This window comes from Sphaeramia orbicularis, chromosome 16 (genome assembly GCF_902148855.1).
Source record: "Sphaeramia orbicularis chromosome 16, fSphaOr1.1, whole genome shotgun sequence".
In the NCBI taxonomy this organism is placed as follows: Eukaryota; Metazoa; Chordata; class Actinopteri; order Kurtiformes; family Apogonidae; genus Sphaeramia; species Sphaeramia orbicularis.
Genome location: NC_043972.1, coordinates 30,700,603 through 30,714,401, shown reverse-complemented (window position 1 = coordinate 30,714,401; position 13,799 = coordinate 30,700,603). Strand labels below are relative to the sequence as shown.

The window sequence follows — 13,799 nt, the reverse complement described above, 5'->3', positions numbered from 1 at the left end:
CACGGACGAAACAGGGACAGTCTAAAACCCTTAATGTAAAAAAGCTTAGCGTAGCTTAATGTCCGAAAACTGTGATCAATTATCACCAAATTTTGTGTGGACATCTCTGGTCATGCCCATTTTCACCTCTCCTAAAATGAAAATGAAAAAGCCACTTTTATGAATGCTATATGCATTAAAAATGTTCCTCTCCATAGACGCACATTATAGAAAAAAAAGCTTAACGTAGCTCAATGACCGAAAACAATGATCAGTCATCACCAAATTATGCATGGACATCTCTAATCATGTCCATCTTTCTTGGTAGTTCTTCTCAGTTCAACTGGACTGGTTTAGCACTTTTGAAAATGTTTTGTCTCTCATCTAATGCTGCATTTCCACTATGTGGTACCGGCTTGACATGACTCAACTCGACTCAACTTGAGTACCAGGTCCTACTTCTGGAGACCGTTTCCATTACAGGATACCACTGACTTAGGAGTACCTGGACGTCATAGCGATGCAGCGTGTTACTTCCGTGTCGTCTGCTCAGAGAGTTTCTGATAAAGTCGCTCGTTGCGTATTGTCTCATCAAGCTCATGCTGAATTTTTGCGTCCGAGCCTCCTCGACAAACCATGGTGTAGTTTTGGGGACTGTCGTCATGTGGATTAACCTACCGCTAAATTTACTGTAAACTTCCGCATCTGTTTTTTGTAAAACGGCGGGTCCCTGAGACGACTGTCTGACCAATCAGTGGTCTGCAGTGTTTACATGTCACATTTTAGTATCTGGTCCCCAGTCCTGGAACCTCGACGGAGGCGATACCAAAAAACTAGTACCGGGTACCAGATTCCAGGACCTTTTTCGTTATGGAAACGCAAAAAGGCCGAGTCAAGTCGAGCTGATACCACATAGTGGAAACGGGGCACAAGCCTGGGGAACAGATATTAAAACATGACGTGTGCATGCTGCAGACCACTGATTGGTCAGAGAGCTGTTTCTGTGACCCGCCATTTTACAAAAAACAGATGCGGAAGTTTACAGTAAATATAGCCGTAGGTTAATCCACATAATGACAGCCCACAAAACTACACCATGATCGGTTGAGGAGATTCAGTCTTTGGTGGCCAATGTAAAAATTCAGCATGAGTTTGACGAGACAACATGCAACAAGCAAGTTTATCAGCAACTCTCTGAGCAGACGACACGGAAGTAATGCGCCGCATTGCTATGACATCAAGGTACTCTAAAGTCAGTAGTATCCTGTAATGGAAATGGTCTCCAGGAATAGTATCTGGTATCCAAGTCGCGTTGAACCGAGTCGAGCCGTATCTGTGTAGTGGGAACGTGGCACAAGAGACTTCTTCAGTTCTAATAACTGGTGAGGGGAAACTGGACTCATAAACCTGCAAGGGGAGTGGTCTGTGTGGGTGTTACTCCCAACTTAAGTGTTAGGGTCATGGGGGCGGGGTCATTAGTGGGTATTGTTTGTGAGTTTTAGGGTCATTGCCCAGATGGGTGGGTCACTGTCCAAATCCTTCTGGGGGGGGAGTTGTTTGGTTTCAGGTGAGTCCAGGTGTGGAAGATTATTGGTTGAAAATTGTTTGGGAATGTTATTTAAAATGGTGTTATAGGTTTTTGATAAGTAGTGTCTCAGACCACCACCTCTGTTCAGGGAAGGATTTTCCACTTTCACAAAAATGGCTTCTGTGACGCCTCTCTCAAACCATTTGTCTTCTCTGGCCAATATTCAGACTTTGCTGTCCTCAGAAGACTGTCCTTTTCTTCCAAGTGAAGATGGACCGCAGGCTCTTGGCCTGAGGCGGAGGCTCTCCATATCCATGCATCTCCATGTCCACTTTCACCTCTGCTAAAATCACAACAAAACCCCCCAATATTATGGATGCTGTCCACGTTAAGCCTTATTTTTCTTTTAATAAAACACTTTCCATTCAGCACCGTGCATTTGAGTCCAGTCATTCACTCCGTCTTGACAACTGGAGAGAGAGAGACAGAGAGAGACCGACAGACAGAGAGCTTATTAAATAAATTTGGTGATGATTGATTGCATTTTTCGAACATTAAGCTACATTAAGCTTTTTTACAATAAGCGTTTTAGACTGTCCCTGTTACTTCCACCCCAGTTTTGAGTTGCTGGATCCACCCTCCCTCTGCACTCCAGCACCTCCCACTTTACAAATTAAGCACTGCCCAAAAGGAACAATATTTTACTAAAGCACATAATTATGTTTCAGGAAAACCCTTGCATATATGCATGTGCACATTATTGAAGAGATAATGACACACTCTTGCACCCAAGGTCTTGATTATAATAAATGTTTAATATTTTCAATGTTTGTATTTACAAGATGAATAAGTCATACAATAATAAATAATACACATATCAATAATAATCATAATAATAATAATAATAATAATAATAATAATAATAATAATACACATAATTCTGAACATGCCACAGCAGAGAACATTTCAGTTATTTTTTGGCATTTGGTAGCATCTGCTACCATTGCTTGCCTCCTCTTCTCTCTGATTTTTTCCACACCTTTTTGTTTCTTCTCCATTTTTTTTTTTTTTATCTGTCTGTCACATGCATGACTGATGGACTGAGACAATGAGACCATGGCTCTAGGCCGCAACTGGCTGAAACAGCAGAACGCCAAGTGAAAGGGGGAAAGGGGTGTGACGCACCCACATGGACCAAAGTTATCTGGCCTGTCACTCATGAAACTAGCCTATAAAACACTGGAAACCATATTAAAGGCCGGCCACCAATACTTACCTTGTTGTTGGTTGCTGGCCACAACCTTGTGGGCCGTCTAGGCATTGGCAACAGCTGTTTTTTTTTTTCCTTTAATTCCTTTCACTGGCCGCACTGGCCCACTGAACCAGCAGCCCACCGGGAAAACTTCCAGTACTCCCAATGGCCAATCTGCCCCTGGTTCTGACCTTGTTTGGTCAACTTTAAACAATGCTCTTGTGCTTCTATTGAAGACACAAACTTTATGGAAATTGCAGTGATTTGTGGTTACTTTGGCTGTTCTCTGGCTAAAAACAAAGCTTAGCCAGCAGATCTGTGATGTAAACTATCAGCCCATACACCATGTGAAAACTATAATACAGCAGTGTTATTTTGACCAGGTGTTTAACTTTTAGTTTCAACAACATTTGATAATACCATTAGATACATGAATAAACAAAGAGGTTTGACTTTTATTAATACAGTCTGTGCAGAGGTAGAGATAAGTCGCTGGTGGTTGTAGTAGCTGTAGGTGTGTGTATTGTTGATAGTTTCAAATATCAGTACTACAATTAAGGTCCACCTGTTATAAATCAGAAGAAAAGAAATCCAGTGTGAGTTACTAGAAACATGGTGGTGCAACACACTGAACTGCATGGAGGGGACCAGGACTGTTTTTTTTCAGGGCATTTTGGCATACATGCTTCGCTTGGGGGCGTGGTTTAGGGTTAGGGTAAGGGTTAAAGGTGGGATCTGAGATCTTAAAAAAACGGTTCGAGGAAGCTACATTTCGAAAATACTCAGTTCAAAAGTCCAAACCCCTTTCTTCAGACGTCCCTCCGAAGCCAGAGTACTGGCACACGCAACGCTTGTTCCCGAGGGTTCATGAGCACTGCACAGCAACAATTCGCCGGCTGAGGCTCTGCTCTGCTCCGTACCTGGGTTGGCCTCCGACGCCGTCTACAGTCTGGTCCAGTCTGGCCGAACCTTCTCTGACAACGGCTGAGGCTCTGTCCCCTGCTTTGCTCCCATACGCCTCGGGCTCCTACCCCGACTACGGCCCTAGCTGAGCCTCCGGCTCGCGTATCCATGCATAGCTCATTCACTTTCCTCTAACACCCCCGCTCTTACAGAACAGCCCCAGTTCAGACCTATGTGACTTATGTTACATTTCATAGTGGTTTATGTTAGTGACAAAACAGTTTGCCGGTGAACTTTCCATCCTAACATAACTAATATAGCCAGGTTCTGGCTACGCTTCCTGTACAAGTGCTCCAGCCTGTGGGAACGCACAATTCATACTCAAAGAGGGGTATGCACAGAGGGGGGAAGGGAGGAGGGGTGAATGACAGTTGAGTTTGATAGACATATCACCGTTCAATCATTTCAAGTGGGCGCTCAAAATGATTGGATGGTGTTTTTTCAGTCCTGCCCGTGCCACAGGTGACTGATTTTTTAATTTTTTGTGTTAGAGCATTTAATTAATTAGTTGTAGTTGGGGTGTGAAGGGGATTTTAAGGAATATAATGGAAAAATGCTCCAGAAAAACATCTCAGACCCCACCTTTAAGGTATAACCGAATTATGACCCTGTGCAGACACAGGAACCCGAATCAAACACATCAGTGACGCTGGATGTAACCCCGCCCCCGGACTAAATGCTCCAAAAAATAGGAGTCCCAGAGGGTACCAGGACCTCTATAGATGCACCTGGCTCATTCTAATCTAATGGAAAAACAACAATTCTTATTTCCAGTTGTTCATACGCTAATGAATGGAATCATCTTTATACTAACACAAGGCACCACTGGCATACAAAGAGAAAGCCTGGGCCATAATTTATGGTTTGTTTTTAAATAATGTGGAAGAATAAAACTAGATTGTTGACCTTGTCAGATGTCTGCACTCCCAGAGTGCCCTTTGAATTCCAAGTATAGTCACTAAAAGAAACAGTTGGCAATTATATTGTCTTTACGGAAAATAACCAGAAACTAGTGACTGCAAGCATTTTTGTCCTTGTGCCCCCACACAACTCAGGGCAGGCCACCGTTCAGGGGTTTTTGTAACTGTGGGAAAAGAGCCATCTTGGGGTCTGACATGGTTCAGGATGTAACAAAACTGAAGTAAACATAACTTATATTGTTCACTAGGTGGGGCTACAAAACAGCCACATAGAACATGTATGTACAGTTCATTTCAATCAGATGATGTTCACATTGCGAATTTCCTTTCCTGTTGCCAGTAGGTGATGCTATAAGTTAAATTCAAGATTGTCATGTCATTACATTCAGGACAGGACTCATACTGTACATGTGAAGTCTGGTGCAGATTTGGTGCACTCGGGACTTCATAAAAGGATCAGATACAATAGGGCCTTTGCCACCAATGTCTTGGCACTCAAACTATAAAAAGCAAGATTAAACTTATTTATTGTCAAGCGTTAAAGTCAGGATGAGAAGGAGAAAGTCATGCAGGGTCACTATGGGGCATACCCCTCACAGTAACCATTAAAACAATGCACATTATTTCCTTTCCAAGTTAAGTTACCCCTGTTTTTTTTTTTTTTTTTTTTTTTTTGCTTTGTTTTGTTTTTTCATCTCATTTTCCACTGAAACAACAAATGACAATTCTTCTTTGCTGATACTTAGTCTAAGTTTGGACATCATGTTTTTGTAACACTTATATAGAGGTTAAAATGTATTTAAATGCCCCTTTTCTCCTAGGAACATAATTACCATGATATTCTAACTTTATAATCAGAATCAGAAACATTATTAATCTCATAATGGGAAATTATTGACCCAAACCAAGCTTGTTAAAATCTGATAGGCTTTATGATTTTTTAAACAATTGTAACTGGTGGTAATAATGGGCTCTATGCACAGCCCAACTACTTCCTGAACTTGAGGCGGCTCCTTTATTTCCTGTCTTTCATTATTGGACACACTGATTAATCCAGGTGTGCCTTACCACAGTCATCACAACAAGAAGCAGCAGACACACCTGGATTAATCAGTGTGTCCAATAATGAAAGACAGGAAATAAAGGAGCCGCCTGAAGTTCAGGAAGTAGTGGGGCTGTGCATAGAGCCCATTAATATTACGATTGAGGGGAGACAATGTTACCTACATTTATTTGATAGAGAGTGTTAATGACTATGATGTATAAGGAGATCTTTGTCAAAAAAAGGGTTAAGAACTACTGGCTTGACCTGTGATTAGTAGTCCATCTTCTCTTATCCTCTCAGTAACTCCATCTCTTCTTCTCAAACACAAACACACAGGAAAATGTTGGTACTCTTCTAATCTGAGCACAACTACTGCAGGGCATTCATGTCATGGCCCTGCAGCACCACATCTCACTCAAGATCTGTCAGTTCAACCCCTGATGTCAGCATTCTCAAGGAACAAACTGCTACCTGCGGTGAAATCTTAACTGATTTTGCTGCTCTGAACCATGCCTCTTTTATATCGTGTTTGGTAAGGTGGCACAGGGGAGATGGGGAACATAAGGTAGTGTGTGCTCAGTCTGTGGTCCCTCATGGGCAGAGGTAGCAAAACAGCTGGCAAAAAAGAAAAAGGTAGTCCCTTGGCAGTCAACTAATAAACTGCTATTGTGCAGGTCTGATCTCAACCAATATGCTACATGTGAGTAAAGAGGGGTTCAAATTTGTGGTTTGAAGGTCTGGTGCAGGTGGTTCACTATTGCAAGTATTTATGGGTCAGCTTGGTTCTCATAACAGGTTGGTTGATATTACAGACTGAGACATGCTCATCACTACTTGCTGTCCCAACTGGAAAACTTTATTTTTGGTGACTCCTAGTGGTAGTAAAACAAATGAAAAAGAAAAGCATATTAATATCAATATATGAATGATGATATTTTCTCTGCGCCCATATTTGCTCTGTGTCTCATAAACTCGAAAACCTACATTCAAATATAAGTACAAAAGAAGTTTAACCATAATCTTAGTTTTCCAGGCTTTGCTGCAGTACCTTGTGCTGCCCCCTACACAGAATTCTCTCACTCCCGTGTATGAGAATGCTCTCTGTGTGTTAATACACTGCTGTATCTGATCTGAGTTTACTAGAGGAGACGAGTACTAGAATTTCAAGTACAAAACATCAGCCTGTAGAGCACACCAAGTATTTTGCAGCTGTTTACTTTTGATGTTGTAAGCAAATGAAGTGGTAGTCACATGACCCAGCAGCCTTTAATACTGTTTTGTCCTTGTGGTCAACAATGGTTTTGCAGTACTGTACGCGCAAGAAACAATGTACGATCTTGTGTTTAGTTACGTAATGCATTATGATCTCTCTTTTCGATTCACCATTTCCAATATTATCAAATGGTGCCTTCCAGGCAACATTTTTTCAAATAGCGAGCAGACTGTTATTGGCCTGTTAATGGGTGGCCCTACATTAAGGCCTTCTGGGGTATTTTTGGCTGCAGTTCTAGGACTGCCCACTAGGAAACTGGCAGAAGGTCTGGGTGGTGGGACCACTACTAGTGCTATTTCCAAGAAGTCTCTGTGTCCCACCTAAAATCAATACACTAACTCGACAACCTGGCGCAACAGCCATGTTTTGAAAGACAGCAAACATTAATCCTTCAACTGCCTTCCTTTTCCTGCAATACACCATAATATCTTTACCAGATCCCTAAATTCCTGACTGAATTTGAGCTGTTAATGTGATGACTGAGTCCCCTTTTGTTTGCATAGTTGCATTGCGGTTTATCTTATTGTTGTGACTAATGACGATGCGGCCTGCATGTATCCCATCGTTATACATAACTCTTCTGACTTAGAAGCTAGCCAAGAAAACAGTATGGGGTTACTGTTTTTGTTTTTCATGACACGGGCCTGTTCCATAAAGTGAGTACACCAATTTAGTAGGTTTATTTAGGTTTGTCTGATTTCATACCATAAGACAATTTCAATGCCTTTAGCTCAGTTATCCTAGAAAGTATGAATCAGGTTTATTAACTCAAACCAACTGATTGGTCTGACTAATTGAAATAAGCCTATCGAGTATTTGGTAAATTACATTACGGAACATGCTAGCCACTGGTTGGTGATGCCTAGTTGTTCATATAGATATGCAGTTTGCTAGCTAGAGGTGTTATTCAACTATAAACATGTAAATCAACTTGGCTGAAAAAACAACCAACCAGTCATCGTACTATAATAGACGTTCTGCGCGTCTTTGTCCGGTGCATCTTTGTCCAGCGCGTGCTGCAGCACAGGAGGGCATACGGGTGCAATGCCGCTGTTGCACCACGGGAGGTCGCTATCGCACAATGGCACCATGGGTACAATGCCGCTAGTGATGAATAAAACATGGTATGCTGCATTACCATTGAGCTGTTTGATGGAGAAACCAGTAAGAATCATGTTGACACACAAATATCTACTGGAAGGTCCCTATGGTTTTGCTGCAATGGGCAAGTAATATTTATGCACAAAACCCTGAAGCTCTTCCTGTTTTTGATTATGGTTATATTTTGCTAGCAAGCTTTGCAAACTGAATCTTACAGAAAATGATAGTGTATTGGTAAAAGGCCTGGAGATAATAGCGTGAAATTTATGTGTGGGGGCCTGTCATTGAGATTTCTGACAGTTTGTGTTGTAATCACTTGATGTACACAAAGAAAAAGACACTGCAATCAAAGGGGAATCAATTACCTATACTTTCCCTGACATCTTGACATCTGGCAGATGATTCGGGAAATCATTGTTGGGGGATATTTATTTTTGGGAGAACGTGGTACAAGCAACACATCGTAGTTTTTCAACAGTTAGCATTGGATCTCGTAACAAACATGTTTCAAGTGGAACCAGTCAATTTGAGTTGTCTTCCCATGCTTACATGGATTTCCCCAAGGTACTTTTGCATCCTCCCACAGACAAGCAGTAAAGATACATAGTTATACTGACTGATGACTGTAAAGTGACTGATTATTACCCTCAGCCTCACTGGTCGCAGGGTATTGTCATCAGTTGGTCATCCGTCTGTCCGTCTGTCTGTCCAAAAACTTTGGCATGCACTGATAAGTCAGGCCACTGGGTGGCAGTAGTGCGCCTGATAAGTCAGGCCGAGGGTTTTCAAGTGCACACACATTATGTTCTAAGTCATGTTACAGATTGGTAAACCACCCACTGCCTCCAATAGGTTCAAACCCCATACAACACTCTACACAGTACAGTACTGTAGGCTGGGACGTAGGAGGAAAAGTTTCGTGTTAGCTCCGGAGTAAAGGAGAGACATAGAGGACAGGAGCTGGACGTCCAAAGTTAAATTTCACTTTCGGTTTCACACCAGTTGCTGCAGTTACGGAACTCATGGAACGCATCCCTACACCTCCCGCCCCTACACCCCCCACCCCGGATGACAAATACAGATACTTTATTTCATGAAGGACCCACGACATTTACCTTTCATGGGGCCCACAATTGCTAGCGGCACCCCAAACTATAGGCAAGAGACCATTGAAGCGAAGCCTTTGAATTTAGCAAAAAGGTGATTATATAATGTCTTTGTAATGGGTAGTAGATCTATCTTGGGATTTAAATGCCAGTTTGGTAACTGAAATGCAGGGCAAGGGCATCAGAGTACTATGCCTAGGGCTCACATGAGAACACTGCCTTTCTTCCTGTTGTGCTGTACTTTAAAATCAATCTTAACGAGAATCTTGCGACTGTGGTGAGTGTTGAATAGTCACAAAGGATAAGAGAAAAAAGCCCACCCCACTCCCCCAAAATCAAAAAGTAATGTAAATAAACATTGTGCAGACCACATCACATGATAGTCAATGCAAGCTACAACTTGCATTGACTATCATGTGTTGCCGTACTCCTGAATTTGAGAAGGCAGGAACAAGATGCTAACATTGCCTAGTCCAAAAGCTATTCGGAATCAGTTAGTATAGTTTTATAGTATAAACTAACATATTTAATAATATTTGATTATCAGTGCAAATCCTGAAGCGAAGGTGATAGATGCAGCCATCATTTGGATGTGAACTGGTCAGTCAACCTTTCAGATACATTCAGTACATCCTGTTCTCCCACATTATAGGTTAGACTATTTTTCCTTTGATACAGTGTGCTCTCTTTCCATGTGGAACTATATTTTCTGGTGTGCCCCTCAGTCAAGGAGATCTGGGTGTACATCAGCAGTACCAGAACATCCGGCGCCATTTTGTCTCCAGCCTTCCACACAAAATGGTTGCACGGTACTTGTTAACCCCTTAAAGGCCAACCAGAGCACAAGCAGTCCAGTGGACAAGGGTGCACTGCTGATGTCTACCTCTGCAGCTGCGACCACACGAACCCAGGATGAGCAGAGTGGTACTGAAACAGCTCATGAGAGCACTTGAGCCCCTCTGAGGACTTCATTTGCTGAGAGCAGTGGCTGTTGGTGCCGGTAGTACCGCTTGTCTGCCACTGCACGCAGGGAGCAGCTGCAGCAGCAAGGAGCCAACCGAAGCCTGGTCGTCCGGAAGGACTCGTGCTGCCACCTCGTCAGGCGCCTGCGGTGTCAGCCATAGAACATGGAGGGGCGGGATCTTTAGGAGTCCCCGCACCTTGTTATTGGATGGAACAGCACAGTTGTGTAACATACGCAAAATTTTGGCCATTGTCTGAAATTGCGCAAATGAAGAATGTGGACGATCTAGCGCAAGTAAGCAGAGAACAACAAGCTTCGTAGTCCGACTCCATGATAAGAGACACGAGGTGTTACGGCTGAAAGACTCCCAGTCCAGAGGAAAAAGGGGATCTCCTGGTGGTTATTTCTTACGGAAGACACGGAAAAGACGACACTGGAACGAAAGCTGAAATATAATGTCTTCGAAGTCTGGTTAACGGTATTGTTACAACATAGACAATGTAGTTGGCTGATAAACCGAAACGGAATTCTGTCTGGAAGCACGGGAGGAGCACACTACACCTACGGTAAGAGATCCTCCCGATACCGGTTTCAGAGACACTGTAAGCTGTTTGTTATCATAGCTAACTAGCACCGTGCTAAGATAGCGTGCTAACTAGTTAGCGCCATTCTGCATAGCAACCAATGCTAGCATGAACTGGTCTACCTAGCACATGCTAAAAACCTAAACCGCATCACCGCAATGTGTGTGTATATGGTCTGTCTGAAGCACTGTACCGTTGTCCTTTTGTCTGCTGTCTTCCGTTTCTATTAATAACACAGCTAGGGCAAGAGAACACAACTTCAAAGTGGTCACATAGGGTTGTGTCCTATCAAAAATCTGTTTATGGTCCGGTTGAAAATGATCCCCTCAGTCTGCACTAAAATCAAAAGTCAAATACAGAGAAAGCTGACGTGGATTATGAGTTGTGTGTGCTGTGTTTGCATTAAAACACGTCACATTAACCCACTGGTATAGTGCTGTTAAAACAATTTGAAAGAGTATATAATTAAATAATCCTCATTTAAGATGATCGTATCTTTTCTGTATGAATTCAGATATAATACAGTAGGAGGTAAGTTGAACTACAGGTATAGTATGCTCACCTATCCCTTAAATGTTGTCATTCTTCTCACAGAGATGAACATGGGATGTGAGTTTTATGTCATTTCTGATGAAGATACTGTTAATATGAAGATCACAACATCTGTTATATTTATATTTTTTCTTGTTTAGGCTAACTTGCATAAGTGTGATGTGTTATTTGTATTAACACATAATTGAAATGTGTAATACTGTCACATAGGCATAGTTTCAACCACTATTTTATGCACCCAGCATGCAGCAGTGGTCTCAATGGGTTCCCTCATGGTGAGTTTATTCTACAAGTTGCAGGTGGAAATAAAATGTAATCCATAGTGGATGAGAGTAAAGTGAAATTATTTGTCTTGATCAAAGATGCTGGATTTTGCTGTCTAGTTGCACTCACTAATTGTACATTAATTTCACAGAAGAAAGGTATTTATTTTTCTCCTATCCCTTTGAGAAATAATTTATATGGAGATGTACACATTTTTGTTTCTCAAGCAATGTGGTTTAATACATTTGATCTCAAAATAGAGTTATGAAATCTACATTCAAGTGCCAAAAGCAAAGTTTCATCAATACTGATAAAACTGTGTAGGAAATGTAGCCATTTCAACATTTAGAGTCTAAATCAAAGTCTCAAATGATATTTGGTAATGTGCTTCTATTTTTCTTTAGTTTTGCAACTGGATGTCATTTCAAGAAATGATCAAACTAACAAGCTTACAGATGTTGAACGCTTATTACCTTTCTTCATAGGCCACTGTAATATTCTGTAATATAATCTCATGACACTCTACATTTACAGCTGGTCCAACCAGAATCTTACGCCAGTTCACACCCAACAGAATCTTCCAGGAGCAAACACTTAGTGACAGTAGTGAGGAAAAACTTCCTTTTAAGAGGCAGAAACCTTAAGCAGATCCCAGCTCTTGGAGGATGGTCATCTGCCTCGACTAAATGGGGTTAAATGCAACAATCTGCTGGACACCCACCTTATTATTTCATACAGTGAAACATCTCCATGTGTTGTGGTTATGTTTGTCAGACATCATTCTGTGTGATAGGTGAAGGACATGGTTTTGATCTTTCGTAATTGTTTGGTATTCGGATATGTGTTGTGCATTTCACAGCTATCTTTGCATGGTAGGGTGTTGTTTGTTTTTTTTCTTTCATGGAGAAACATGTTATATCTTGAATAAACTGAGGCAGTTCCAATTATGACTTAACTATCTCAACACATATCACCAGTCTTTATTTATTATTCTTTGATGTAGTATTTGAGTATTTTAAATTCATTTTTACTTAAACTGTTCCATCTGATATGTATGGGCTCTTTATATGCATTATATATATATACACAGCCCAGCTAAAAAAGGTACCCACCTGGTTTTAACTAAGCAAACAAGTAAGAGCCTTTCATTGGATAATTACTGCAGTAATTAATTTATTTCAGCTGCAACAAGTTGTTTAATCCTATCTGATGAAGTGAGTAGCTTCTCATTTCATAAAAACCATCAATTATATGGAGAGCATAAAGATTGGGCTGTGTTTTTTGATTTGATTGATTGTTTTGATGGGGGAAAGGGTCATGTGGTCTCTGAACCCTGTGCCATGGTGATGGGCAAAACAGGGAGAGAAGAGAGGTGGATGAAATGATTTCCCATCATGCCCAGGCCTTTTGTACATGTCTTTGTGGGCAGTGTGTTATAATCTGGCTTTGCCTCAGTTGGACAGGTCTCAGTTCAGCAGCGTCAAGTTTCTAATCTAATCTGACAAAAATAAATTTAGTGACATTGCATAAACCTATCAAAACGATGCCTGAGTAAATGCATGCCATACGTTTTTTTTGCCAGGGTATATCTTGAAACTGAAAGGAACTAGGATGATGAGTTGTTCTGCTAAATGTACCACTATAGTGAGCGGTTTACTGTAAGTGAAACTGCAGATCCTTTTTACAGTTATTTGGGCTTGTCACGGCAAGAGACGCAAAGTTGCCACATACATAAGTAACTGACATAATCAGTGATGATTCTGTTACATTTATTGTCAGTAAACCATGACCAGGTAATCATTGGGCAACACTGACCTCACAATGTTTGTGACACATATTCTCTTACATTATGGTTCCACCATTATTAGTGAGACTGGCTGCAAAAGAAGTGGATGCAGTGTGGAAGTGTGCTGTCTCTGCCATGGGTCACCAACCCTGGCCCTTGAGATCTAGCCTACTATCCTGCATGGTATAGATGTATCCTTCTTCCAACACACCTGATTCAAATGACAAGCTTATCATCAAGCTCTGCAGAAGCTTGATAATGACTGTCAGGTGTGCTGGCAGAGGGAAACTCCTAAAACAGGGGTATTCAAATCTGGTCCTCGAGGGCCAGTATCCTGCATGTTTTAGATATTTCCCTCTTCCAGCACACCTGGTTCAATTAGTGATCAGCTCATCATCAAGCTATGCAGAAGCCTGATAATGATGTAATGGGTTCCAGGTGTGCTGGAAGAGGGAACTATCTAAACATGCAGGATACTGGCC

At 41.6% G+C, this 13,799-nt stretch overlaps 1 protein-coding gene across 2 annotated transcripts in view; it reads left to right on the top strand.

Moving 5' to 3' along the window:
* The first annotated feature begins 10,122 nt into the window (after positions 1-10,122).
* znf1035 (zinc finger protein 1035) overlaps positions 10,123-13,799 on the top strand; it is a 28,324-nt gene continuing 24,647 nt past the window's right edge. For both annotated transcript variants that reach the window (XM_030157994.1, XM_030157993.1), the window contains exon 1: positions 10,123-10,697. The gene's annotated coding sequence lies outside the window, so the exon portion shown is untranslated. The remainder of the gene's footprint in view (positions 10,698-13,799) is intronic.